Source organism: Polypterus senegalus, chromosome 6 (genome assembly GCF_016835505.1).
Source record: "Polypterus senegalus isolate Bchr_013 chromosome 6, ASM1683550v1, whole genome shotgun sequence".
Taxonomy (NCBI): domain Eukaryota; kingdom Metazoa; phylum Chordata; class Cladistia; order Polypteriformes; family Polypteridae; genus Polypterus; species Polypterus senegalus.
Window position 1 is genome coordinate 7,293,294 of NC_053159.1, and position 18,694 is coordinate 7,311,987.

Sequence of the window (18,694 nt, forward strand, 5' to 3'; positions counted from 1 at the left end):
GTAATGGCTGGTGCTTAAATAGAAATCGCACTTGGCCTCTTAATAATAAAAAAATAACATGTTATAAATAAACTAAGATAAAGAAAAATTAGCAATCTGTTAGTATTCCAACTTGAGCTGGACGCAGTACTTCACACATTCCGCTTCTGCAACGAATCGGCTCTCCGATCACTTGTTGATAACCGTAGACAGACAGAAGCTGGACAGACACACGAACGTTAAGTGGCACAAAGTGCTACACTCGACCCAGCCGTGACATTATAGACAAGACAGCTGGCGACGCGCGTTACTTTGGGCTGGAAAGGGCACGGACGGAAGGACGGATGAACGAAACGCACAAGTGATCGGCGGCGCGCAGGGATGCAGGTACAGGTGTAGACAGAACAACTTCGTGTAGCCACCTAATTATGGTGACAGGTGAGTGCAACATTTGTCTCTCATTCATTCCTTCTTTGCCAGAGGCGAAAACGTTTTAAACGCATTTCTTTCAGTTTGTAATATATAGGCTGTTCCCTCTTCTCTCTCTCTTTTTTCCTTTGGCTGATTCCTTAGGAACCGGTGGATCAAGTTTTTTTTTTCTTTTAGTTAATCGCCCTGTTATGTATCGCAGCCACTGACCTTCTTTTTTCCATTTTTCCCCCTTCGCCGTACCTAACATTCCTACTCACTTTCTCCATTTTTTTTCTTGCTCCCTCTTAATTTTTTAAAAATGCACCTGCTTTTGTTTGTGTGCGTCTTTACCTGGACAAAGCTGCCGCTCGCGACTTGTGTGTTGACTGGGGGTCTGCAGCCGAAAAGGAAATGTTGACAAGATTTGGATGGAGGAGCCGATTTTTTTTCCCCCTCATATTGCCGAGCTTAATCATTTAGGTGGTTCAACGTGTCTTCCTGTTCTTACTGACGCACGTCTTACATTCGCTCATTTTTAAACGAGTTAACTTGTAAGGTTTTTAAAGAAGGGGGGAAAAAGTCAAAACGGCGGTGACAGTCGTCAGGCAGACCTATCACACGAGGGGGAACCGAGGAGACCACATAACCTTGTTTTGAAGCAACCTTCGCGTGTTTTATTTATGAGGATGTACAGACTGTCCTGTTGAGTGAAGGTGATTATTATAAGACATCTTCGGAGGAACTGAGCCGTTCTAAAAGTGGACTTAAAAAAAAAAAAAACGCTTTCAAGGAAAAGCAACTTACAGAGCGAAGCGACACTAGAAGGAAGCCCACCTTGAACCAGGGAAGCGACATTTAGACTTTCTCCGATTCTGAGAAAAGTAAGTAAGGAAAAAGATGAGAAGCAAACAGCTTTACTCGTCACTTTTAGGGACAGAAACGGTCCATCAACTGGAGTATTAACTTTGCACTTTTAGATTCCCATGTTTTATTATTATTATTATTATTATTATTATTATTATTATTATTATTATTGTATTTTTTTCTTTCAGCCTTTAGGAAATAATTCTCAGACTTTTGCACCTTTGGTACTCATTGATACCTTGGAAAAGTCGTGTATATTCCACCAACTGGAAATTTTAGCTCTTTTAGATCTATCTATCTATCTATCTATCTATCTATCTATCTATCTATCTATCTATCTATTATATAGTGCCTTTCATATCTATCTATCTATCTATCTATCTATCTATCTATCTATCTATCTATCTATCTATCTATCTATCTATCTATCTATTATATAGTGCCTTTCATATCTATCTATCTATCTATCTATCTATCTATCTATCTATCTATCTATCTATCATATAGTGCCTTTCATATTACCTATCTATCTGTATCAATTTATCTATTATGTAGCACCTTTCAAATCTATCTATCTATCTTTCTATCTATCTATCTATCATTGTTCTTTGTATTTTTTCATTCAGCCTTTAAGAATAATCTCTCAAACTTAACTCATTGATAATGTAGAAGAGTTGTTTGCTAAAAATGCTCACTGGTAACGTTATGAGTTTTTGACCTCAAATTGATTTTACTCAGCAAACCACAAAGCAGGAGGCTGACTTTTTTTTTTTTTTAATGACATTAAACTACAAGTTTAGCGTCTTTATGGCGATTAATGATGGATGCCTTACTGTTTGTAGACTGTCACTTGCAAAGATTTGGAAAACATGCAGAAAAGTGTCGAGACAGCACCGGCGTAACGAGAGGAGGTTGCAAGTGTCATTTTGAAACTTTGTTCTCCTCTGTGTTTCTGGACGGTGCCTAGTGACAAGTGCGGCGGTGACAACAGAAATAGCTGTTTTTGTTATCTGCAGCACTGAGGTCAGTTTGCTGCACCATTTAGAAGTGGATCTTGTACACAAATCATTTTCAGTTCGGGTTTCTCAAAATACCTGTAAAGACACTATTAAAAATAAAGGTGCCAAAGCAGTTCTTTAGAGCGATGCCACAGAGGAACCGGTTTTGGTTCCTTAAAGAACCATCTGCATGAAGGTTTCAGAAAGGTCTTTTATTTATTTAGATCTGTATCAGGCCCCATACAGTACAGTGAATAGATGACAACTAATTTGTGAAATACCAACGGACTCCTGATTTTAAGAGCACTCTTGTTACATTGAATCACACAGTCTTTATAGTGTGAGTCCTACCATTATGTCTGTCTTGTATAAATCTTGTATTGAGTTGGTTCTGACTTTTGTTCTGCTGGCCTGCTTTGGAACAAACAGAATACAATAAGTTGCCAAGCAGTGTGATGATCAGTGGGACTCCACGTATGTTCAAAACTTGACTTAATTTTGCTTTTGGAGGAGTCTGGTGGATAGGATTGGTGAACTTTGTTGGGGTTAAAGCCTGTTCTTGTTAATAGTTTTTCGAATGTTCTTCTTCTCACAATAGATTGTTATTTTACTGCTCCATATAATACGATCTCAACAGTCTCATTTCACAGACCTCTGTAATAAGCGAGTGATACAGAAAGCCGAGTGTATTCTGTCACACTGGACTCACTCTCCGCATTTCAGTTTTAGTTGTGGCCGCCAGGTTACTAGCTCAAGGCTCCAAGAATAAAAAGCATCTGATTCAAAGGCTCCTTCACCCAAACTGCTGTTAGTCTTTTAAATCAGTTCAACTTTATAATAAACATCTACAGGCTTAAATTATGGAATGAACAACTGTCATTGGCATCAGTCATTAGACAAGCCTAAATATCGGCGTGCTGCTCACCATTAGTGTTTGGCTCACTGCTTTACTCTGCATTTGTACTACGAAGTTTATATCTGGTGACTCTGTTTTTAATGTCACGTCGTGGCCTCTCTCTAAAACCTGCTGACAAAACGTATCTCCCTGTTGGGACTTGAAATTGAATTGAATTAACTACATTTAGGTTGTCTTGTTTTGTTAAGATCCTGCTAGGCCACCGACTAGATGTTAAAGATTTCTGTTTTGTCCACATATTAGGATCCTTTAGAAAAGTCCAAAAAAAAATTTACTGTACTATGCACAGGAACTGTCCCAGAACGAAATGGCACTTTGTTAAGCAAGGGACCTGTGGGGTTATTGTGTGTGTGCAAGTATGTATGCATATGAGTGTGTATGTGTCTATACGCTTATAAATATATATAAACTATGTATATGTATGTCTGTGTGTCTCTGTGTGTGTGTGTAGACCTGATGCTATTTTAGAAAAATGAAGTGGATTGGACTGGCAGGCCTGTTTTCATGTAGATTGTTAGAATGTTAACTTGGTCTAGAATATACACACTGTGTGTTTGTAATTATATATATATATATATTTGTCTCACATGCAATGGAAAAACCTATTAACTGTCATTTTTTTCAAAAATGAGTCTTTTTTACTCTTTGGAGTTATTAGTATGTATAAAATAGTGTGTGTGTGTGTGTGTAAATCAACATATTATTTAATATCTTCTTCTTCTTCTTTCGGCTGCTCCCATTAGGGGTTGCCACAGCAGATCGTCTAATATTATATATATATATACACACACACACGTATGCATATATCTATATACACACTCTGTCTCACACACATACACATATATATATATATGTGTGTTTGCATGTATGTATATATATGTATATATATATGCATATGTATATGTGTGTATGTTTGAATATATAAATGTGTGTGTGTGTTGGTGTGAATATATACATTTGTGTGTGTATACATATATGTATATGCATATGTGTATGTGAATATATATACATATGTATATGTATGTACAGTATATAGGACTTCCTGGATAAAGGATAAATAATGATTATACACTGATATCTTAATAATTTATTTTCTTGTGATTCTGCTTGTACCCACAAAAACAGGTCTACCATTTACTATGAATTAATTTGTGACCTGCTCCTTATGTATTATTTTTGACTTCTGTGTGTGTGTATGCATGTATGTATGTATGTGTATATATATATATATATATATATATGTATGTGTGTGTGTAAATATATATATATGTGTATATATACAGCATATATATATATATATATATATATATATATATATATATATATACAGCATATATATATATATACAGCATATATATATATATATATATATATATATATGGTTGAGTCGAAATTATGTTAACACTAATGGTACTGCTATGTATATACTTATATACAATTTCTGTGGACAATTTACGTGCCACATGTGGTCCATGTGTTGAACACGGTGGCGAACAGGTTAAGACATTCCTGTAAATCATCTTGCACAAATGAAGAATGTTTTGTGAGTAAATTGTTTCCACCTTTCAAATGTTAACAAAATTTTGACTCGCCCTATATATATATATATATATATATATATATATATATATATATATATATATATATATATATATATACTGTATATAAATGTAGGTAATTAGAGACATTTGTGATCAGACTTGCTGTTGAGACATGTAAAGGTAATGTTATTCTCTTGTTTGGTAGAATATTTTTATATTTAAAAAATAAAAGTGTCCCCCCAGTTTAGTTGTATAAAGTGTGCGTCTCTTCTAGTCAAAGTCACGTATCCGAGAGAACAGGAGACGTGTTTTGTGTGAAGTGTTCCTTCAGCCCTCTTGCCACCTGTGCCCCCTTGCCCTTGTTGACAAGCTCATTCTCAATTAGCAGCAGGCACCCACCTCACTAATTCCACTGCAGTCCCACTACCACACTTGCCTTGATATTTGTTTGATTAAACTGAAATATTCCTCTCATTCAAGCGCACTATATACTGTAGACACATTCATATATTGTCTGGTGTTTTGTGGTTTGAACTTTTAACTTGATGTTCTGGGTTTGTGTTTCATGTCATTCCTTCACGCCATGTTCAGGCCGTGTTTGTAATGTTGGTGTCCTGTGCTCGACTCTCAAGGGGAAATGTGGCTAATATGGATAATTTTGAATTAAATGTGAAATTTGCTATTTCTATATTTTATATCCAATGCCTGTTCTGGAGGAAGGAGATGACTATTTGGGAATAGTCAGAATCTTAAATTATAATAAACTTCATCAGGTTTTGTTCAAAAGTAATTCACCTAAGCAGATGTTCTTGCTGATGGGCTCTTTTGTCTTGCATTGTTCTCATATTTGGTGAGTGAACCACACAGCATTTTCGTGGCTTTTGCTGTAAGTGCTGTTTGTATGTTTGGTTCTTTTCCTCGTGCAACACCAAGAGGAGCTTGTTGGGCTAATTGTTACTTTAAATGTCTCCCTTGATCAGCTCTTATTTTCGCGTTGGTTTTTCTCTCTGTAGTGCAGGTTCCTCCTTTCCAAAGTCATGGGTGTTTGGTTATTTGTCAACTCAAAACTGGCCCGGCATGAATCCGTGTGCCCTGTGATGAGCTGCTGTTCCACCCAGTGTTGGGTCCTGCTTTGTGTCTCAACTTGCTGGAAAAGGGTCGCCTCACTCAAGCTCTGTAATGGAGAATGTGGGTTTGGAAAAACAGACAGATTGACATTTGCAAAGTAATAGACAGCGTGGCACAATGCCAGAGTGGTATGCGTTGTTACCTTGTGTCTCAGGTTTGATTCTCTGCCTAGGTGCCATGTGTCCCGAATCTTCCACATTCCCCCTTTGTGGTCTGCATGTTGTGGTTTTCGTGAACACTTTCAGAGTGGGCACGATAGGCTAATTGGTGACTTTAGTATTACATTCCTAATTTATTTGACTTTATTGTCATAGCAATGCCGTTTGTATGGAATTCAGTCTGCTGAATCTCATACAAATAAAACATTAGTGGAAAAGATGATAGCAAGCAAATCCAACAGCCCACCAAACAACCAGTTTAACATGTCAACACAGTCAGACCACCCCACACAATTAGTGTAGGAGACTCTTGAGGTCAAGGGGCTAAGCGAGCATCAGCTCCGTCTGCTCTTTTAGTCACATTTAGCCGGCACCAGGCACGCGTGAAGCTGACCAGATAACAAGTGAGTATGTCCAGGCCGGCGTTGGCTCCATCTTCATGCCCATCATACTGCATACTGGGAACGCCGCCCTGTAAAGAATGACCTGTTATCACAATTAGTAATGAGAACGGGCCCTTCAGACCAACACGCTGCTCACTCCTGTTTCCTCAGTGCACTTCCTACAACAATGTTAGCATCGAAAGGAAGAGCAGGTGCACAAGCTGAAAACACACACACACACACACTCACTCACACTCACACAGACACACTCACACTCACACTCTCATGGCACACACACACATAGACACACTGTGACCCTGAAATCAGTTAAGCCGGTCTGAAGAGTCTCGTATGTAGAACTAATGTGTTTGATTGTATGTAATGAATAGTTTTGTTTTATTGACAATATATATATAAAATTATATATTAATATAAATATAAATATTTATAATAGTATGTGTGTGTGTATATGTGTATATATTTATATATATATATATATATATAGAGAGAGAGAGAGCACTATATGAAAGGCACTATATAACAGATAGATGTAATGTATATGTTTATCTATGTATTTGTATATCTGTATAGATGTATATAAATATGCATGTATTTATATATCTACGTGTGTGTATATAAATATATTTACACACACATATTTTAAATTAAAATTTTGTGCATATATTCTAACTATGTATATATATATATATATATATCTACAGTTACATTTGTATATGTGTGTATATATATATATATAGATATAGATATATAGACAGAATGATAGATAGATAATATATATATGTATGTATGTATATCTATGTATCTATCTATATATGTGTATAAATATGTGTGTGTATATGTATTCATAATTGTATATGTGTGTATATACACGTATTTGCACATATTTAAAATTCAATATTTGTGCATATATTATAAATGTATATATATATATATATATATATATATGCACAGTCACATTTAGTACATATTCATGTGTATGAGTGTGTATGTATATATAGATAGACAGCTAGATAGATAATTTGTATATGTATATGTATGTGTATCTATCTATGTATATGTATATAAATATGTGTCTGTTTAAATATATTTATAATTGTGTATATGTGTGTATATATACACATATTTACACACATTTAAAATTCAATATTTGTGCATATATTATACATTTACATTTAGTACATATACATGTGTATGAGTGTGTATGTATATATAGATAGACAGACAGATAGATAGATAGATACATATATAAATTATCTATCTATCTATCTGTATATAAATATGTGTTTATATATATTTATAATTGTGTATATGTGTGTATATATACACATATTTACACACATTTAAAATTCAATATTTGTGCATATATTATAATTGTATATATATATATATACATTTACATTTAGTACATATATACATGTGTATGAGTGTGGATGTATATATAGATAGACAGATAGATAATTTATATATGTATCTATCTATCTATCTATCTATCTATCTATCTATCTATCTATCTATCTATCTATCTATCTATCTGTATATAAATGTGTTTATATATATTTATAATTGTGTATATGTGTGTATATACATATATTTACTCACACATATTTGAAATTCAATATTTGTGCATATATATATATATATATACATACATACAATTACATGTAGTACATATACATGTGCATATGTGTGTGTGTGTGTGTGTGTTTATGTGAATGGTGGCTATCTGTTCACAAAGTCAATAAATAATGGTTTAAAGTGCCATTGTACAAATATTTTCAGTAAAATCTTGACCCTTTGACATATGTTCATCATGTTAGGCTGATTCAGTTCCTTTATGACTGGACGCTTATTTACTTTAAGCAGGAAAAATCAATGATGTCCCAGAAGGAGAGAATTCACCCAAGTGTTTTATAAAAACAGTCTTTATCCTAGACGTTTATATCATAGAATCAAACATTTTTTATCTTTAAAGGAATATTAATCTATTATTGATACGGGCCATGGAAATTTTGCGTTCCCTAACTCGGAAAATAATTCTAAAACCATATGTTTTTATTGCGGTTTTTAACTTGGAAACAAATACTAAAAGGTTACGCTTATGAGAAATTAAAATTGAAAGTAATCACTTTCCCACATGGAATTTCAGATGCTATTTTATTTTCTGGGGGCAGAAAACAGTCGGAGATTACATTGGAAACTTAAACAGCAATTGTGTGTTGGATTTATTGACCGTATTTTTTGTAACATAAAATCAAAGCCGTTATTTTTAGCATAAACGTCAGAGGTCAGAGTGTGATATGGCAGTTGTAGTAGTTAATGACATCTATGATTTCTTCTTCTTCCACACTGTGTGTTACTTTCTGCTTGTTGTTTGGTTGTCTTAATTGAGTTTTGTTCCTTGTCTATTTAATACATTTTAATTTTTATACTTTATGTATGGAACCTGCAATTGTCCAGTTTTGAGTTATTCTGGAAATTCTTATAAATGTTCCTCTTGTCTGTTTTAGTTTTTTTTTCAGTCTTAACATTTCTTGAGCTTCTGTAAAAAGGGAGTGCATTTGGGACAAATGTCCGTCGTTCCATCCATCAGTCCATCAATGTGCGAGTCTGATAGCGAAACCCTAACTCTGAAGCTCATTCTGTGTGATGCCAGTGTGTGTTCTGACGTGTGCACTTGGCTTCATGGACCCTGTAGCTTTCTCCTTCCAGTTCTAGTTGAGACACGAGAAGATGCGAGAAGGGATGGCTAAACTTAAAGTATCTTTACTCCAAGTTTATGGAGGATCTTGCAATGGCCATGTTATAGTAAGAATATTTACTTAGTATTCTCATTAAAGTATTTGTGTCATGTTGTGATATTTAGTTGAAATAGTCAACTCACTTGTGCCATGTGTTTTTTTTTTTTACCAGACAATGCCCCTTAACTTTGAACACACAAAATCTGAAAACAAATAATTCCTTGTCTTTCCTATTTCTATCTTAAGGCACTGCTCTAAATGTTCAGTGGATTTACACCGACAGTAAAAGAGAGGCACTTGCGTTAAAAACGAATGAACTGTCACGTTAGCTTAACATTCTTAAACCTTCTTAATCCCGATGAAGAGACCGAGTGGACAATTTTAGCTGATCAGTCAGATGAGGGGCCTGCTTTAGGGTACAGAACAGAGGATCGGGGCTCCGTTTATTTGGACTCACCTCTTGGCTTGACTCTGATTTTTAAAGCAGCTAATACTGATTCTCTTTCAGACATCTGTAAATGGTAATTCTGACCCAAATTAGTCAAAGGACTGTAAGTCTTCACATTACCTGCCTTGACCACTGTTAAGATGGTATGTGGCAGAAATCTTATCTAATAATTTATGCCGTGGTTTTCTATTTTCAGGTCTTTTTTTTCCGGCAGTTTGACTAGCATGTGTTCCTTTTTTTTGTTTTTTAGTTGTTCAGTCTATCCGTGATGTCCTGCTCAAGTGCTGCTTCTCAAATTATTCATTTTGTAAACCTCTTCTTGGCTTTGATTGCTCTGGTAGAGGTGTGACCTTCAGAGGTGACCCTGGGATTCCCTGGGCTTCTTCTGATTGTCTTCTTAGAGGTCTAAAGCAGGCTGAAGTTTCAGCAGAGAAACGTCTATTGATAAATGACACTTTGAAACCTCACTTCTCTTAGATCAGCTCTTCTTTATATCCAATCGTTATCACTAACTGAACCATTCAGCAATTACAATTCTGAGTCATGAAAGATTTATATATAAATATGTGTGTGTCTAAATATGTATGTGTATATGTGCATACAGTATATATATATATATATGTGTGTGTGTGAATATGTGCATACAGCATACTGTATGTATGTGTATATTGTGTGTTTATCTGTGTACAGTATATGTATGTGTGTATATACATATGTATGTCTATATTGTGTTTATGTGTATACAGCATATACTGTATATGTTTGTTTATACAAATGTATGTGTATTGCAATAAAGGCGCTATATTGCACCCGAACCGGCACAGACTGGACACGGGAGGCACGTCTTCCCTGTAATCCCTCCAGCCACAACACAGTCCCAAATAAAGCACAATACACCAAGCACTCTTTCTGTCCTCTCTGCCACCACCACTTCTCCTCACCTCCACCCGACTCTGGCCTCTGAGTGGTGGTCGCTGGCTCCCTTTTATCAGGCACCCGGAAGTACTCCAGGTGGTTGATTGCTGCACTTCTGGGTAAGCCGAAACCAGTGCTCAAAAGGGGCCAGCCGCTTCTGTTGCAGCACCCCCTGGCGGCGCCTGCAGAACCCCACAGAGCTGCACAGAACTCCAACCCCCATGAAGCCCTGGGGGAGTCTGAGGCTCCGCTGCAACCCAGGGGTGCTGCCATCTAGCGTCCAGGGGGAGATACTGGGCTTCCCACCCTTGTCCCCCTGGCAAATGTGGTGAAGGGGCGTCCCGGCCAGGCATATATATATGTATACAAACTGCGTGCATTTCCAGAAAAACTGGAGGTGTTCTAAATCTTTTCACCAGTAGTGTGTGTGTATTATATATATTATTAAATATTATATATACAGTATTAGATAGATAGATAGATACTTTATTAATCCCAAGGGGAAATTCACATACTCCAGCAGCAGTATACTGATACAAAAAACAATATTAAATTATAGAGTAATAAAAATGCATGTAAAAACAAACAATAACTTTGAATAATGTTAGCATTTACCCCTCCGGGTGGAATTGAAGAGTCCTCAGTCTGTCAGTGGAGCAGGACGGTGACATCAGTCTGTCGCTGAAGCTGCTCCTCTGTCTGGAGATGATCCTGTTGAGTGGATGCAGTTGATTCTCCATGTTTGAAAGGAGTCTTCTCAGCGCCCGTCGCTCTGCCACGGATGTCAAACTGTCCAGCTCTGTGTCTTCAATAGAGCCTGCCTTCCTCACCAGTTTGTCCAGGCGTGAGGCGTCCCTCTTCTTTATGCTGCCTCCCCAGCACACCACCGCGTAGAAGAGGGTGCTCACCACAACCGTCTGATAGAACATCTGCTGCATCTTATTGCAGATGTTGAAGCACGCCAGCCTTCTAATGAAGTATAGTCGGCTCTGTCCTCTCTTACACAGAACATCAGTATTGACAGTCCAGTCCAGTTTATCATCCAGCTGCACTCCCAGATATTTATAGGTCTGCACCCTCTGATGATCACGGGGTCCATGAGGGGCCTGGGCCTCCTAAAATCCACCACCAGCTCCTTGGTCTTGCTGGTGTTCAGGTGTAGGTGGATTGAGTCGCACCATTTAACAAAAGTCCTTGATTAGTTTCCTATACTCCTCCTGCCCACTGCTGATGCAGCCCACGATAGCAGTGTCGTCAGCGAACTTTATATATATATTATTATTTATTATATGTGTATAATATAATGTGTGTATATCTTTTTTCACTAAAATGACTCTGGATTGCAGCCCCTAAGCTGGGAAAAGTAGGTGTGATAATGAATTAATGGCTAGATAAACTGCTGTTATGTAGTTAACCAGTAATGGCGCACCGCACAATAACGTGCAGTGAATCCACTTGACTTGAGCATTCCTAGTTCTCATCCTCTTTCTCTTTACGTTTACCATTCGTTTGCTCAGAGGTTGATGCGTTTGCTGTTTCCTGAGCAGCTCTTCTTTTCTCCACCCTAGCGGCCCTCTGCTTCTCTTCTTCCGTCGACATCTTTTCACGTTTAAACTGGTTAATTAAGTTAGTGTTTGTAATGCAGTTACTTGGTATCTTTTCTTTAACTTTTCACTTAAGCTGGCACTTAATTCTTCAATCTGCCTCAAGAATGATTTAAGATATGAAGAGGTAGGGGAAGTGACGGTGAAGGTGGTAGGGATGAGAACGGCGCCTGTACGCATTAGCTGCCTGGCTGCCCACTGCCGAGAGTTGATTCTACAATAAAAAAAAATAAAAATAAAAAGAGGAATAATCTTGGAGGTCAATCATCACCCGGATAGCGGATAGTAGACGCCAAGTAGTATATGTGTACCAAATTTCAGGTCAATGGTTCAAATAGTTTGTGAGCTACAGGTGATTTCAAATCCTGGACAGACAAACGGAAAGCCACGGTAGCGTATTATATAAGAAGATAATTAATGATATACACTGTCGATAGATAGATCTTTATTTGTCCCAGTGGAAAATTGAGCTTTAAGAGGAGCTTGAGAAATATAGAAATGTTATACTAAACAACAGCAACAGACCCCACAAAACACACACAAGAATTACAAAAAAAACAAAAGCTGAACTGACCCTGATGTGGAATAGTCAGGTCATATAATGATTGAAAGGTTGGATATGATGCTGTTATTGTATTATTATTAACCAGTCACGTTACTTGTCACAGACAGGTAATTGAATAATTTCAACATATCTGCTATGTCTTGTCCTACGTGTTCCTTCAGTGCCTTTCCTTTGTATTTGTGTGTGTCTGAACATCTCCTGATTGGCATTCCCCCTCTCAAGCGCAGTCCTATTTAGCCTTCTTCCCAGACTCGGTCGTTAGTTTCGAGGCACCTTTCTCGCCTCCTGTCCTGTTTTGTACTTTGTGTTTTTGAAGCCAACTCTCTCGGCGTGTGATTTTTACTCTTCCTTGTGCGTCTCACACTTTCTTTTTTGTTGCGCCACCAAAGCCAAACTGACCAATCAGATTGCTCTGTGGGACTGGACACCTTAGACCTTAGTGTTTCTATTATATATTAGATAGACAGAAATGGGTCACCTCAGGGCTGTGTGCTTAGTCCACTGCTCTACTCTCTCTACACATATGATTGCACCCCCGCCCACCAGAGCAACATTATCGTGAAATTTGCAGATGACACTACCGTGGTGGGGCTCATATCTGGGGGAGATGAATCTGCCTACAGAGATGAGGTGGAGCAGCTGTCTTCTTGGTGCAAGGATAACAACCTCCTCATAAATACTAAAAAGACAAAAGAACTCATAATAGATTTTAGAAGAAACAAGACAGAAGTTCAACCACTAAGCATCAGCGGTGACTGTGTGGAGAGGGTGGCAGACTTTCGGTTGTTAGGGAGTCAACATAGAGGAAAGCCTATCCTGGAGCGTGAACACCTCTGAGTTGCTGAAAAAGACCCAACAGAGACTGTTCTTCCTGAGGGTACTCAGGAGGAATAACATCACACAGAGACTGCTGGTGTGCTTTTATAGACGTTCCATAGAAAGCATCCTAACATACTGCATATGCGTATGGTATGCTAGCTGCACAGTGGCTCAGAGGAGAGCACTTCAGGGAGTCATCAACGTTGCCCAAAGGATTGTCGGCTGCCCTCTCCTTACACTAGAAGATCTACACTGCTCCTGCTGCCTCAAGAAAGCCAATGACATCATAAAGGACACCTCACACCCTGGTCACTCCCTTTTTGAACTGCTGCCGTCAGGAAAACGGTACAGAGCAATACACGCAAGGAAAAACTGACTCAAACATAGCTTTTACCCAATTGCAATAGCACGTCTTAATGCCACTAAAAGTAGAAATGGTCACAAATAGCTATATGAGTTACGTACTTATGTATACACTAATTTATGTAAATCACACTACTGTATGTTGTTTATATTGTTTGTATAGTTCTACCTGTTTTCTTTATTAGGGTGGCACGGTGGCGTAGTGGTAGCGCTGCTGCCTCGCAGTTAGGAGACCCGGGTTCACTTCCCGGGTCCTCCCTGCGTGGAGTTTGCATGTTCTCCCCGTGTCTGCGTGGGTTTCCTCCGGGCGCTCCGGTTTCCTCCCACAGTCCAAAGACATGCAGGTTAGGTGGATTGGTGATTCTAAATTGGCCCTAGTGTGTGGGTGTGTTTGTGTGTGTCCTGCGGTGGGTTGGCACCCTGCCCAGGGTTGGTTCCTGCCTTGTGCCCTGTGTTGGCTGGGATTGGCTCCAGCAGACCCCCGTGACCCTGTATTCGGATTCAGTGGGTTAGAAGATGGATGGATGGATGGATGTTTTCTTTATTGTTATATATGTGATAAGGCACTGACCGGAGACATCTTTTTAATTTCGTTGTACTTGTGACAATGACAATAAAGGATCATTCATCATTCATTCATAGAGAGAGAGAGAGATGGAAATGAAAGGCAATATGTGATAAATAAATAGGTTGTACTTTATTTAATAATAATAATAATAATAATACATTTTATTTGTATTGCACTTTATATTTTAGCAATCTCAAAGTGCTACAAATAAAGTCATAAAACAGGAGAATCTATAAAATACTTTAACAAAATGTCTTTCTAAAAAGATGAGTTTTCAGGTTTCGTTTAAAAGCATCAGTCGACTGTGCTAGTCAGGGAGGGCGTTCTGTAGCCTCGGCGCCACAGATGAAAATGCCCAATCACCCATGCTGCTGAGCTTGGTTCTGGGGACTTGGAGGGTGTTAGTGTGTACAGAGCAGAGGGTGCGTGAGGAGGTACGAGGGGTGAGGTAAAGGGGGGCATGTCCATAGAAGCACTGATGAGTGAGGAGGGAGACCTTGTACTCTATTCTGAGTGGGACAGGGAGCCAGTGAAGGCTTTTCAGGATGGGGGTGTTGTGGTCATGCGTTCACACCCTCAGCAGGATCCTGGCAGCGCTGTTCTGAATATACTGGAATCTCTGGATATTCTTGCCAGGAATCCCGATGAGGAGCGCATTACAGTAATCCAGCCTGGAGGAGACAAAGGGGGCACGGATCTTTTACAGAAGCTCAAGAAATAAAGAAATATCATAGCAAACTACATCATAAACACCCCACAAACATACACAAGCAGTAGAAAATAAAGATGATGTCTGACTTAGCCATCGATACACGAGTTGTCCCTGTGAGGCACTATGAAGGTGTATTGCTGTAGATACGAAGGTTTCCCAGTAGCTTTTCTTGATGCACTTCTTCTGAATAATGATGATTGATGATAACAGTAATTATACAATGTTCACATTTTTATCATTAATGCCAATCACTGATTTAATATTTGTTCTATTTTTACTTTTGTCGTATATGAAGTGTATGGAAAGTATTGTAATCGTCCAAAGATTTGATGTCGAGATTTTGATGAATCGCGACGTTTTAGACCTCCCTGAATTTCTCGTACACGAAATAGTATTGGAATCCTCCAAAAATTCCATTTTGATAAATCTCAATGTTTTAGACCTCCCTGTTTCCGAAAATACCATTTTTGGATTTATGTTTGGGTGTGTGTTTGTACGAGTGTGTGTGTAAACACGATAACTTAAGTACACTTTCACTTCGGTCAACGAAATTTTGCATACAGGTATGAGGTACAAAACGTCGTTTTCTGTCAACTTTTGGGCTATTTCCGCTAACTGGAAGTGGTACTTTACCTTTTATTCATGCAGCTGCATAGTTCAATTTGTTAAACTTTACTTTTATAATAATTGTTCAAAATATTATTAATTTGATTTGTTGTTGAAGGTTCTTTAATGTACATAATATAAAAATATATCTATCCTCATATCTGAGTATACAAGAAAGTCAAGGGGAGACCACTCCTGATTTTTGAACCTTCACCTTGCACAGGTCAGCCAAGGCAGGGAATAAAAACATGAGTGACTCAGCCCGCTAAGCCAAAGTGGCAGCTGCTGTTCTTCATTGCACGATGGTGACCTCACTACACCATTCAGTGTGACAGGTTTACTCGCTGACTCTGTTAGACTCCATACTTAAATTAAACTGAGCGCTCCCACTGACGGACTCTGTTCAGCTCTGTGAGCCGTGTTGGCTTATACAGCACTGCCACCATTCAGTCTTCAACAGAAATCAAACTCATATCATAGATGGATAAAAAAAAACAACTTTTTTTTGTCCCAAGACATTTTTCTTACTTATGAAAAATCACAGCGGCTTCTTCAATCAAGAACGTCATTTAAATGAAAGGTGTTGTTACATTAAAATTTTCCTGGGTGTCACATACATTCGTCTATACGTTTGCATATGTAGAAAATGTGCATTTCAATTTTCAGAGTGTTCAATTGTCTGTGCCTTGTATTTATATGTTTGTATGTATTTAGAATGTATTTGCACTCATACGTGTGTGTGTGTGTGTGTGGATGTACCATTTTTATATATGCATGCAACACACACTGACATGCACAGACACACATAATATATTGTATGTATTTAAAACATATTTACGTAGGTGTGTGGGTATAAATATTTATAACATATTTATTTATACATGTATTGTAGACATGTGTGTATACACCATTAATGTATATATGCATATACAATACATACACGCACTTAGAATGTATTTATAATGTGTTTATCTATAGATGTATGTGTTTGTATGCACCATTTTATGTATACGTGTGTATATAATTATTCATACACACACATGCGCACACACACCCTCACACACACATATAATGTATTTATAACATATTTACCTGTACATGTATGTTTGTCTATGTGCCACTTATGTATATTCATAAACACACATACACTTAAAATGTATTTATAACGTATTTCTCTATACATGTATGTGTGCATATGTGGCATTTATGTATATTCATAAACACACATAGGCACAGACGCACACACACACTTATAATGTATTTATAATGTATGTCCTTATACATGTGTGTGTGTGTGTGTATGCACGGTTTATGTTTATTTGTATATGTATGTATATTCATGCACACTCACACTAATAATGTATTTATAACATATTTACCTGTACATGTATGTTTGTCTATGTGCCACTTATGTATATTCATACACACACATGCGCACACACACATACACTAATAATGTATTTATAACGTATTTCTCTATATATGTATGTGTGCATATGTGGCATTTATGTATATTCATAAACACACATATGCACACACACTTATAATGTATTTATAATGTATGTCCTTATACATGTGTGTGTGTGTATGCACAGTTTATGTATATTTGTATATGTATGTATATTCATGCACTCTCACACTAATAATGTGTTTATAACATATTTACCTGTACATGTATGTTTCTCTATGTGCCACTTATGTATATTCATAAACACACATGTGCACACACTCACACACACAATTATAATTTATTTATAACGTATTTCTCTATACTGTACATGTATGTGTGCGTATGTGCAGTTTATGTATATTTGTATATGTATGTATATTCATGCACACACACACACACACACACTTGTAATGTATTGATAGCACATTTATCTGTACATTTACAGTATGTGTTGTGTATGCTCTGTTTATGTTGATATGCATATGTATGGATATTCATACACACACATGCACATACACAAATTCATAATGTATGTATAACGTATTAACCTGAGCGTGTATGCGTGTGTATTCACATATGCACACAGACACACACATACACACGCATGATGTTTTTCTACCTACGGTACGAGTGTATTTTTAATATGAATTATTAGAAAGTTGTTTCTTTTAAAGGAAGCGTCATTTAAAAGGAGGCTTGTAACGTTCTGGGCAACATTTCTGTGACGCTCCAGCTTTCCATTTCACGCAGAAGTCACTAAAAGATAAAGCAGGATGGAAATGACGAGTCCCGTGCAGGCTTTGTATTGACAGTGCAAGTCTCAAGGTTTACACAAATGCTAATATACTTTTACTTGCATTCCTCAATTTTGAAAGCGGAAGGTACAGCACTTTATTAAAAAAAAAAAACATTGCTTGAAATGGCGCCCGTTAAACGAGCTGAGCTCATCCTTGCCCATGACGTTTCCACTGCTTTTTTCTGTTGTAAATGTAATTTCTCTTCAAAAGGCCTCTCTAATTCTCTAAACGCTCACGCAGTGATAATGGGCGTCCATAACGAACATCCTGCCATACTCTCAGTTTGCTATTTTGTCTTTTTTCTTTTGTTACTCAGTGAGCCTTTCTTATTTTTTTGTTTTAATCACTAACCCGGTGTGTTCTTGTCACTTTTCAGCCCTGTCCCTCGACTATGGAAACAGAGGCTGCTGATGGCTACCTGACTAGTAAGTTATGATCTGTTTTCTTATTCCTGCTTTTGCTGCCTGCCTGTAAAACTGGTGTTAAAGTTGAAAGTCATGTCCGAGGTCCGGGAGTGTGACCTCCATGTCTCCTTTCTCTTCAGATAAAAGGGAGATTTGACAGGAAGCCCTTTCCTTATTAGAAATGGAAATCTATTTTAACAGAATCACATCCTACCACCCATACTGGCCCATATATTGGAATATGTATGTTTGCCATCTTCGATTATACTTTTTGTTCTGCACTGATAAATTTATAATGTGTGCTCT

The 18,694-nt window shown here is 37.5% G+C and overlaps 1 protein-coding gene across 6 annotated transcripts in view; it reads left to right on the top strand.

The window, feature by feature from the left end:
- The window catches only part of ikzf2 (IKAROS family zinc finger 2), a 188,007-nt gene that overhangs the window by 44,476 nt on the left and 124,837 nt on the right, over window positions 1-18,694 (top strand). For 3 of the 6 annotated variants that reach the window (XM_039755344.1, XM_039755345.1, XM_039755343.1), the window contains one exon: window positions 18,361-18,409. The gene's annotated coding sequence lies outside the window, so the exon portion shown is untranslated. The other 3 variants (XM_039755342.1, XM_039755346.1, XM_039755341.1) reach the window with 3 other exon arrangements.